The sequence below is a fragment of the Cibotium barometz genome, chromosome 9 (assembly GCF_041138505.1).
Source record: "Cibotium barometz isolate CiBa-2024 chromosome 9, ASM4113850v1, whole genome shotgun sequence".
Classification (NCBI taxonomy): Eukaryota; Viridiplantae; Streptophyta; class Polypodiopsida; order Cyatheales; family Cibotiaceae; genus Cibotium; species Cibotium barometz.
In genome coordinates, this window is record NC_141054.1 from 25,832,641 (window position 1) to 25,845,424 (window position 12,784).

Genomic DNA, 12,784 nt, shown 5'->3' on the forward strand with positions numbered 1-12,784 from the left:
TGGGGTTATATGAATGGGAATGTGAAAATGGATGTATGTATGTGGATGTGTGGATGTGGAGATGGGAGTGTGGATGTATGCATGTGAAAATGGATGTATGCATGAAGATGTATATGCATAGATGTGAATGTGGATGTAGACGTGGTTGTATAGAAGTGAATGTGGAATGTGGATATGGATGTATGTATGTATGTGGATGTAGATGTGGATGTATAGATGTGAATGGGAATATAGATGTGGATATAGATGTGAATGTGAATGTAGATGTGGATGTATGTGAATGTGGATGTAGATGTGGTTGTATAGATGTGAATGTGGAACGTGGATGTGGATGTATGTATGTATGTGGATGTAGATGTGTATGTATAGATGTGAATGGGAATGTGGATGTGGATATATGTATATATGTGTATGTGTATGTATATATGTGAATGTGGATGTAGATGTGGATGTATAAATGTGAATGTGGAATGTGGATGTGGATGTATGTATGTATATGGATGTAGATGTGGATGTATAGATGTGAATGTGGAATGTGGATGTGGATGTATGTATGTATGTGGATGTAGATGTGGATGTATAGATGTGAATGGGAATGTGGATGTGGATGTATGTATGTATGTGGATATGGATGTATGAATGAGGATGTGATAGTGGATGTATGCATGAGGATGTGGATGTATGAATGAGGACGTGATAGTGGATGTATGCATGTGGATGTAGATGTGGATGTATAGATGTGGATGGGAATGTGGATGTGGATGTATGTATGTATGTGGATATGGATGTATGAATGAGGACGTGATAGTGGATGTATGCATGTGGATGTGGATGTATGAATGAGGACGTGATAGTGGATGTATGCATGTGGATGTGGATGTATGGATGTGGATATGGATGTGTATGTATGAATGTGGATATGGGATGTGGATGTATAAATGAGGATGTGAAAATGGAGGTAAGCATGTAGATGTGGATGTATGGATGTGAATGTGGATGTGGATGTGGATGTATGGATGTGAATATATGATATGTGATGTGAAGGAAGCTGAAGTGAAGAGATGGAAAATGATGTGATTGGATGAGTACACATATAAATGGAATGAGGAATAAGTAATGTGGATTATATGAGGGATAATGTGGAAAAATTAGAGTTAATATAGAAATTGTATTTGTAAACTGTTTGTAAATGGCTGTTTTATGTCAAGAATGCTGGAGAAGCATTTTGACCATCTTATGATTAAGGTCGTGGAGACCTAACTGTTAAAGTTGCAACTGCTGACGGAGAGTCAATGGAGGACGTCTCGCGTAGCAAGGTCGGCCGAGGTCTTGACCAGCCTCGGTTCGATTAAAAATGGTGAGCTTCCGGTACGGTGGATGAGGGACCAAGGAAGCGGCCTATGAGTGAAGCGCTAGGTCACCTGCGAAGGATCCTAGAGGGTGCTGACCATACGGTGCTCGGGCTCTGGGTCGCCTAGGATACCCACACGTGCGTCGAGGAAGATATTGGAACAAGGAGTAAGAGTTGTTTTGTGAAACCGGGCATGGATCTGGTTGATTGACCTTGCTGGTCTTCAATGGATGAGTCCATGGCTCTTTATATGGATCTGTTGGTTGATCTTGCTGATCTTCAACGAGAGTCCATCTTGAATTTTTATAAGTGATTATTTTGCCGAGTGTTATGGGCTAGGAACTATTGAAAAGGCCCCTGTGTGGACAGGTGGTGAGCGTTCTAGTTGCCAATGATGCCATAGATACTCTCATGAAGGAATGCTGGGAAATTATGAATCAACCGGATAAATTGGAAGATTGTGATCAGTGGTACTATGGTTTCATTAAAGGATTGTTTTAATGTTAGTTGATGCTAAGAAAAAGGCAATTTCATATTGGGTGTGTAAGTGGTGTGGCTAGTTTTATGTTTGCATGAACTTCCGGCTAGGGGGCCTTGGAACTATTTTCCTTGGTACCCGGGACAAAACCTAACCAAATTCCAAATTGGATCCCATCACTACAGTGGTTGGGCGGTTGGCTAACCCATGGGATCGGATGGGGTTAGGCTGGACTGATGGATCCGTAAATCGAGATTTAATTTCTATTATTACGATAGATGAAGTAAATCCCAGATAGAAATTGTTCTATGGATAAGAATCAACGGCTGTGCCTCTTGATGGGGAAAAAAGCGTTGATCCCAATGATCCAAGTGCAAGTTTCTTCCTTGATTTGACCAAGTACCGTTAAAGGTGCAGTCAGATCAGTTGATCTGTAATGATCTTGACTGCGTTAGAGTAAAGAGTTATCCTGGTGGAATCGCCCATGCTTTCCGGGTAAGGGAAGTTTTTTCGGGTTCGATTTTGGAAAAACCGACGGATTAGTCTCTTGTCCAGATATCCGTGGACGAGGCCCCGAGTGTGGGTCCCTGCCCCGCGCATGAAGTGCTACTTCCGCTGCTAGTACCCCGAATCTGTTGTACAGTGGGAACAGGGATCTCACAGTTGGTATCAGAGCATTTGGTTAATAAAGATCAACTGAGAAGACAAATAGGTCAGAAATTTATCAAAAAACACAAAAAGGTTGTAATTGTGTGATATAATTCATACAATTTGATATTCAAACTGAAATTCGTAATTTGGTAATTGGGTCTTCAGATGGAAGTACCGCAATTATATAGAATCCCTGACTTGCTTGAGGCCTAGACATGATGGTATTTACCTTATAATTCCAAGGGCCGTGACTATCCGTATATATCGAGAGTATAACTGCAGCTCTTTACTGACAGTATATACGAGTAAATCTAAGACTTGAAATTATAAGCGTTAATGCTATCCAGATGATGAATTTGAATGTGGTTGATATGATTTTTAATTCTGTTTGGGAACTGATGAATTGATTGGGATTCTGATTGAAAAATGATGATTTTTGAAATTTAGTTGAAATATAATAACCTGAGCAAAACCGCAATGAGGATGAATGGGACGAGTCCCTGTAATGATAAATGATGATAATGATTTCAGCAAATCACTATGAGATTAGTGGATTGTGCTGTCAAAGTGCTACTGTTAACACTTGACTCGGTATATCAAGTTAAGGGATGACAAATTGAAAACTTGCTTGACTGAAATTCCCGTGGAGGAATGTTCAGAAAGAAAAATTTTCGATCTAATGGACCATTATCGTGTTAAAGATATGAATGATATGATCTGAAATGAATTTATTTAATGATGAGTTCTATATAAGGGATATTTATCCCCGTATTCTGTTGGGTTGACCAGAATATAAGGAACCCTAGAATAAATTGGATCTTAAGAAAAAGAGTTGTCCTCTACTTGGCGAGATGAGGACATCTCGCACTTTTTTAAGTGGGGTAGAATGTAAGATTCCTCCCCAGCCTTCGAGGTATACAGGAGTAAGAATCTCCCTTTTTGATCTTATAATTATTCCCTCTCAAAAATAAAAGAAAGATTCTGTTTAAAAAAAGGAAGACCCTTTCCCTAGAATACTTCTCAGGAGTCACGCTGTTTTAAGGATTCAGAACAATGAGTTCAGAAGTGAGAATCGATGTTTTGGATATCAAGGTTTTGGTCTTCATTCGAGTACGGCCCAAAAGAAGTTCTTTATCTCTTGGGAAGTATAAGAAGTTATCTCCCAGATATTGTGGACCAAAGAAAGTAGGTGATTTAGCTTACGAACTTCTTTTATCTCCTCATCTCAAAGTTCTGAATGCCTTCTATAGAAAAATGTGCCAAACCCAAATCATGGAAAGACGGTAAAACTTCAGTGGCAAGTTACCGTTGGCTTCTAAGTTACGCTAGCTCCTTCCTTTATATAAGTCGTAACTTTTACTTGTCATTCACAGTAATCATACTCCCATCGATCTCCTTTCTTTCTTAATCTCCTTCATGGCTTGGCAACAAGAATTAGTTTTATCCATAATGATTCCTCACCTTCAAGACACAAGTGAGTCTGTGAAGAAGGATTTTATAGAACAGTATGAACGCTCACTTTTCCCTCACTTGGGAACTTCTGTAGCTCAGACCAAATGGCGGACCTATCAAGACATAACTAGGGTAACACCCTGGGGTCAGCAGCACTTTCGTAACAATGTCCACTTAGCCATGGTTATTGAAGCTTTGGGTTTGGGTCCCCGATACTACTGCGTCATGAGATCACGGCATCTTGGGTTTTCTGAGCGGGTCTTCTTCCTGGCGTGTTTTCTTCCTCATGAGAAGATATGCCTTTACCCCGTTTTTGGCTTGCCTCTCAGAGGTCCTTTTGTTAGATCATCTCATACCACTGAGATAGGTGCAGCAATAACCAACAGAATTATTCCTATAGATGAGTTACCTTATACATGCGCAGCTTGTGAGTGCTGCTTTTGTGATCATATGATGGACGGGCTTATGGAAGTGTAAAGAGTTCTTCTATCTTTACTGTATAAGTTCCGAGAATGAATAAAGTTTAAATCTTGTTCTTATCTTGAATCTTGCTCTCTTTGAGACTTTTTCTTGGTGGTTAATCCTGATTTAAATTTTTCTGTAAGTCTCATAATTCGTGCATCTTGCGAAATTATCCCAGTTTGCGAGATGAGGACATCTCGCGTTTTTTAAGTGGGGTAGAATGTAAGATTCCTCCCCCAAACCCCCTTTTGATGTCTAGTATCTTCTTCTATAATCAATCCCTCTTCAGAAATATAAAAGACTTGTTTTTAACTGTTTTAACCTAGAGAGAGAAAATATTCTAGAGAGAGAATATTCAGATTTTTAATATTTTTGGATAGAAAATTATCTCATCTTATTAAAATAAGTTCCCCTGAAACAGAAATTCAAAAAGAACTTTCCAATGTGCAATTGGAATTAATTGGAAATGTGTATAAAGGACCTTAGTCTAAGGGTCTAGATTTTCAGAAATTTTTGGATTATGGTCCAATTAAGGTTCCTATGGGCCAATAGCATCAATCCATGTGTAGGAAGGAGATAAATCCAATTTGTAAAAGAAGATACCCAAAAATGAGTAAATGCTCACATAAGATGAAGAGTTGAAAATGTACAAGGTTTATTAGTAAAAAATTATGAGCAATATTAAAAGCATGACATATGTAAGGAAGGGGAGTTCTTTAAAGGAGGTGCATATTTCACATAAGATGAAGAGTTGAAAATGTACAAGGTTTATTAGTAAAAAATTATGAGCAATATTAAAAGTATGACATATGTAAGGAAGGGGAGTTCTTTAAAGGAGGTGCATATTTCACATAAGATGAAGAGTTGAAAATGTACAAGGTTTATTAGTAAAAAACTATGAGCAATATTAAAAATATGACATATGTAAGGAAGGGGAGTTCTTTAAAGGAGGTGCATATTTCACATGCTTGAATGAGTTTTAAACTCATAAAAATTGAGATATTTCATCTCTCCTCTCTCCTCATTCAAGTCTAGTTCCAAAAAATTAGCTTAACTGACCTAAAAATGGTCAAAAATTGACCAAACTGATTTGAAAAATTCTAGAATCAGTTTGTTTGGTTAGGAGCTCAATTTTTCCTATAAATAGAAGCCTCCCCCTTGTTGAAAAATATATAGTGTTTATGCATCGTTACTCTACTCCACCTAAGCCAAGAACTGTGAATTCATTTAATAATTCACTAGTTTTTGGAGCTTCCCTCTTTCTTCAATCCCCATTAGTGGCTCCATCAACATACTTAACCAATTGATTGGTTGGGGGCCTCTACCGTGAACAAAGAATCAAGCAATTTGTAAGGTAATTAGTGAATATTGCTCTTTTCTATAATTTCTCAATGTTTCTCTCTTCTCAACCCCTCTCAAGCTTGAGAAGCGTTATTGGTATGGTTTTTTAAATGCTATTGAAGTTAATTGGTGAATAGTAGTGAAGAGTTACATAATTTAATAAATGCTATTGAAGTTAATTTCCATTTATGTTTAAATTCTAATGGTTTTTATGTAATTTCTCTCTCTCACTCAAGAAATGGTCATACTCATGACCCATTCTCAATCCAAAAGAAGCTTTTCATAAAGCTTTTCCTTATTCCAAGATTAAGCTATGCTTGAGGCCAAATTAATGGTTTTTTTCCTATGCTTTTAGTTTATGCATATTGATGATTCAATCCATTATGGATTAATGATCCAATTAGAGATCATTTTAATTATTTCCTTAATGATAAGCTTTATCCCTTAGAAAAATTGTGATTTATCAGTCATAGCAGCGGAGCTATGGCAAAATTTTTATAAAAATTATGCATAAAATAATTTCATTCAAAGCATAAAAAGAGGACTTCCTACCATATTCTAGGAATTATCATCCTAGACTAATTGAAAGAATTTCATTATAATTATGGAGAAATTGAATTTTTATATTATGCATAAAGAATAAGTTTTTATATCAAAAGTGTTACTTTTATCATTTTTATTTACATGCATAGAAGTATGCATAATGGATAAATTTTTATATCAAAAGTGTTACTTTTATCATTTTTATTTACATGCATAGAAGTATGCATAATGGATAAATTTTTATATCAAAAGTGTTACTTTTATCATTTTTATTTACATGCATAGAAGTATGCATAATGGATAAATTTTTATATCAAAAGTGTTACTTTTATCATTTTTATTTTCATGCATAGAAGTATGCATAATGGATAAATTTTTATATCAAAAGTGTTACTTTTATCATTTTTATTTTCATGCATAGAAGTATGCATAATGGATAAATTTTTATATCAAAAGTGTTACTTTTAGCATAATTGAATTTCATGCATAGAGGTATACATAAGAGATGAATATTTTATTATAAAAGTGTTACTTTTACAATAATTGAAATTCATGCATAGAGGTATGCATAAGAGATGAATATTTTATTATAAAAGTGTTACTTTTACAATAATTAAAATTCATGCATAGAGGTATGCATAAGAGATGAATATTTTATTATAAAAGTGTTACTTTTAGCATAATTGAATTTCATGCATAGAGGTATGCATAAGAGATGATTATTTTATTATAAAAGTGTTACTTTTAGCATAATTGAATTTCATGCATAGAAGTATACATAAAAGATATGGGAAGTGATAAGATATGATAAGATGCATATAAGATGAGTTAAGATGTGATAAGATGTGTATGGGATGAGATAAGAAGTGTATGAGATGAGATAAGATGTATATGGGTTGTGATAGGGTGAGAATGGATGTGATATAAAAGATTAGATATGAAGGCATATGGGGTTATATGAATGGGAATGTGAAAATGGATGTATGTATGTGGATGTGTGGATGTGGAGATGGGAGTGTGGATGTATGCATGTGAAAATGGATGTATGCATGAAGATGTATATGCATAGATGTGAATGTGGATGTAGACGTGGTTGTATAGAAGTGAATGTGGAATGTGGATATGGATGTATGTATGTATGTGGATGTAGATGTGGATGTATAGATGTGAATGGGAATATAGATGTGGATATAGATGTGAATGTGAATGTAGATGTGGATGTATGTGAATGTGGATGTAGATGTGGTTGTATAGATGTGAATGTGGAACGTGGATGTGGATGTATGTATGTATGTGGATGTAGATGTGTATGTATAGATGTGAATGGGAATGTGGATGTGGATATATGTATATATGTGAATGTGTATGTATATATGTGAATGTGGATGTAGATGTGGATGTATAAATGTGAATGTGGAATGTGGATGTGGATGTATGTATGTATATGGATGTAGATGTGGATGTATAGATGTGAATGTGGAATGTGGATGTGGATGTATGTATGTATGTGGATGTAGATGTGGATGTATAGATGTGAATGGGAATGTGGATGTGAATGTATGTATGTATGTGGATATGGATGTATGAATGAGGATGTGATAGTGGATGTATGCATGAGGATGTGGATGTATGAATGAGGACGTGATAGTGGATGTATGCATGTGGATGTGGATGTATGGATGTGGATATGGATGTGTATGTATGAATGTGGATATGGGATGTGGATGTATAAATGAGGATGTGAAAATGGAGGTAAGCATGTAGATGTGGATGTATGGATGTGAATGTGGATGTGGATGTGGATGTATGGATGTGAATATATGATATGTGATGTGAAGGAAGCTGAAGTGAAGAGATGGAAAATGATGTGATTGGATGAGTACACATATAAATGGAATGAGGAATAAGTAATGTGGATTATATGAGGGATAATGTGGAAAAATTAGAGTTAATATAGAAATTGTATTTGTAAACTGTTTGTAAATGGCTGTTTTATGTCAAGAATGCTGGAGAAGCATTTTGACCATCTTATGATTAAGGTCGTGGAGACCTAACTGTTAAAGTTGCAACTGCTGACGGAGAGTCAATGGAGGACGTCTCGCGTAGCAAGGTCGGCCGAGGTCTTGACCAGCCTCGGTTCGATTAAAAATGGTGAGCTTCCGGTACGGTGGATGAGGGACCAAGGAAGCGGCCTATGAGTGAAGCGCTAGGTCACCTGCGAAGGATCCTAGAGGGTGCTGACCATACGGTGCTCGGGCTCTGGATCGCCTAGGATACCCACACGTGCGTCGAGGAAGATATTGGAACAAGGAGTAAGAGTTGTTTTGTGAAACCGGGCATGGATCTGGTTGATTGACCTTGCTGGTCTTCAATGGATGAGTCCATGGCTCTTTATATGGATCTGTTGGTTGATCTTGCTGATCTTCAACGAGAGTCCATCTTGAATTTTTATAAGTGATTATTTTGCCGAGTGTTATGGGCTAGGAACTATTGAAAAGGCCCCTGTGTGGACAGGTGGTGAGCGTTCTAGTTGCCAATGATGCCATAGATACTCTCATGAAGGAATGCTGGGAAATTATGAATCAACCGGATAAATTGGAAGATTGTGATCAGTGGTACTATGGTTTCATTAAAGGATTGTTTTAATGTTAGTTGATGCTAAGAAAAAGGCAATTTCATATTGGGTGTGTAAGTGGTGTGGCTAGTTTTATGTTTGCATGAACTTCCGACTAGGGGGCCTTGGAACTATTTTCCTTGGTACCCGGGACAAAACCTAACCAAATTCCAAATTGGATCCCATCACTACAGTGGTTGGGCGGTTGGCTAACCCATGGGATCGGATGGGGTTAGGCTGGACTGATGGATCCGTAAATCGAGATTTAATTTCTATTATTACGATAGATGAAGTAAATCCCGGATAGAAATTGTTCTATGGATAAGAATCAACGGCTGTGCCTCTTGATGGGGAAAAAAGCGTTGATCCCAATGATCCAAGTGCAAGTTTCTTCCTTGATTTGACCAAGTACCGTTAAAGGTGCAGTCAGATCAGTTGATCTGTAATGATCTTGACTGCGTTAGAGTAAAGAGTTATCCTGGTGGAATCGCCCATGCTTTCCAGGTAAGGGAAGTTTTTTCGGGTTCGATTTTGGAAAAACCGACGGATTAGTCTCTTGTCCAGATATCCGTGGACGAGGCCCCGAGTGTGGGTCCCTGCCCCGCGCATGAAGTGCTACTTCCGCTGCTAGTACCCCGAATCTGTTGCACAGTGGGAACAGGGATCTCACAGTTGGTATCAGAGCATTTGGTTAATAAAGATCAACTGAGAAGACAAATAGGTCAGAAATTTATCAAGAAACACAAAAAGGTTGTAATTGTGTGATATAATTCATACAATTTGATATTCAAACTGAAATTCGTAATTTGGTAATTGGGTCTTCAGATGGAAGTACCGCAATTATATAGAATCCCTGACTTGCTTGAGGCCTAGACATGATGGTATTTACCTTATAATTCCAAGGGCCGTGACTATCCGTATATATCGAGAGTATAACTGCAGCTCTTTACTGACAGTATATACGAGTAAATCTAAGACTTGAAATTATAAGCGTTAATGCTATCCAGATGATGAATTTGAATGTGGTTGATATGATTTTTAATTCTGTTTGGGAACTGATGAATTGATTGGGATTCTGATTGAAAAATGATGATTTTTGAAATTTAGTTGAAATATAATAACCTGAGCAAAACCGCAATGAGGATGAATGGGACGAGTCCCTGTAATGATAAATGATGATAATGATCCAGCAAATCACTATGAGATTAGTGGATTGTGCTGTCAAAGTGCTACTGTTAACACTTGACTCGGTATATCAAGTTAAGGGATGACAAATTGAAAACTTGCTTGACTGAAATTCCCGTGGAGGAATGTTCAGAAAGAAAAATTTTCGATCTAATAGACCATTATCGTGTTAAAGATATGAATGATATGATCTGAAATGAATTTATTTAATGATGAGTTCTATATAAGGGATATTTATCTCCGTATTCTGTTGGGTTGACCAGAATATAAGGAACCCTAGAATAAATTGGATCTTAAGAAAAAGAGTTGTCCTCTACTTGGCGAGATGAGGACATCTCGCACTTTTTTAAGTGGGGTAGAATGTAAGATTCCTCCCTAGCCTTCGAGGTATACAGGAGTAAGAATCTCCCTTTTTGATCTTATAATTATTCCCTCTCAAAAATAAAAGAAAGATTCTGTTTAAAAAAAGGAAGACCCTTTCCCTAGAATACTTCTCAGGAGTCACGCTGTTTTAAGGATTCAGAACAATGAGTTCAGAAGTGAGAATCGATGTTTTGGATATCAAGGTTTTGGTCTTCATTCGAGTACGGCCCAAAAGAAGTTCTTTATCTCTTGGGAAGTATAAGAAGTTATCTCCCAGATATTGTGGACCAAAGAAAGTAGGTGATTTAGCTTACGAACTTCTTTTATCTCCTCATCTCAAAGTTCTGAATGCCTTCTATAGAAAAATGTGCCAAACCCAAATCATGGAAAGACGGTAAAACTTCAGTGGCAAGTTACCGTTGGCTTCTAAGTTACGCTAGCTCCTTCCTTTATATAAGTCGTAACTTTTACTTGTCGTTCACAGTAATCATACTCCCATCGATCTCCTTTCTTTCTTAATCTCCTTCATGGCTTGGCAACAAGAATTAGTTTTATCCATAATGATTCCTCACCTTCAAGACACAAGTGAGTCTGTGAAGAAGGATTTTATAGAACAGTATGAGCGCTCACTTTTCCCTCACTTGGGAACTTCTGTAGCTCAGACCAAATGGCGGACCTATCAAGACATAACTAGGGTAACACCCTGGGGTCAGCAGCACTTTCGTAACAATGTCCACTTAGCCATGGTTATTGAAGCTTTGGGTTTGGGTCCCCGATACTACTGCGTCATGAGATCACGGCATCTTGGGTTTTCTGAGCGGGTCTTCTTACTGGCGTGTTTTCTTCCTCATGAGAAGATATGCCTTTACCCCGTTTTTGGCTTGCCTCTCAGAGGTCCTTTTGTTAGATCACCTCATACCACTGAGATAGGTGCAGCAATAACCAATAGAATTATTCCTATAGATGAGTTACCTTATACATGCGCAGCTTGTGAGTGCTGCTTTTGTGATCATATGATGGACGGGCTTATGGAAGTGTAAAGAGTTCTTCTATCTTTACTGTATAAGTTCCGAGAATGAATAAAGTTTAAATCTTGTTCTTATCTTGAATCTTGCTCTCTTTGAGACTTTTTCTTGGTGGTTAATCCTGATTTAAATTTTTCTGTAAGTCTCATAATTCGTGCATCTTGCGAAATTATCCCAGTTTGCGAGATGAGGACATCTCGCGTTTTTTAAGTGGGGTAGAATGTAAGATTCCTCCCCCAAACCCCCTTTTGATGTCTAGTATCTTCTTCTATAATCAATCCCTCTTCAGAAATATAAAAGACTTGTTTTTAACTGTTTTAACCTAGAGAGAGAAAATATTCTAGAGAGAGAATATTCAGATTTTTAATATTTTTGGATAGAAAATTATCTCATCTTATTAAAATAAGTTCCCCTGAAACAGAAATTCAAAAAGAACTTTCCAATGTGCAATTGGAATTAATTGGAAATGTGTATAAAGGACCTTAGTCTAAGGGTCTAGATTTTCAGAAATTTTTGGATTATGGTCCAATTAAGGTTCCTATGGGCCAATAGCATCAATCCATGTGTAGGGAGGAGATAAATCCAATTTGTAAAAGAAGATACCCAAAAATGAGTAAATGCTCACATAAGATGAAGAGTTGAAAATGTACAAGGTTTATTAGTAAAAAATTATGAGCAATATTAAAAGTATGACATATGTAAGGAAGGGGAGTTCTTTAAAGGAGGTGCATATTTCACATAAGATGAAGAGTTGAAAATGTACAAGGTTTATTAGTAAAAAATTATGAGCAATATTAAAAGTATGACATATGTAAGGAAGGGGAGTTCTTTAAAGGAGGTGCATATTTCACATAAGATGAAGAGTTGAAAATGTACAAGGTTTATTAGTAAAAAACTATGAGCAATATTAAAAATATGACATATGTAAGGAAGGGGAGTTCTTTAAAGGAGGTGCATATTTCACATGCTTGAATGAGTTTTAAACTCATAAAAATTGAGATATTTCATCTCTCCTCTCTCCTCATTCAAGTCTAGTTCCAAAAAATTAGCTTAACTGACCTAAAAATGGTCAAAAATTGACCAAACTGATTTGAAAAATTCTAGAATCAGTTTGTTTGGTTAGGAGCTCAATTTTTCCTATAAATAGAAGCCTTCCCCTTGTTGAAAAATATATAGTGTTTATGCATCGTTACTCTACTCCACCTAAGCCAAGAACTGTGAATTCATTTAATAATTCACTAGTTTTTGGAGCTTCCCTCTTTCTTCAATCCCCATTAGTGGCTCCATCAACATACTTAACCAATTGATTGGTTGGGGGC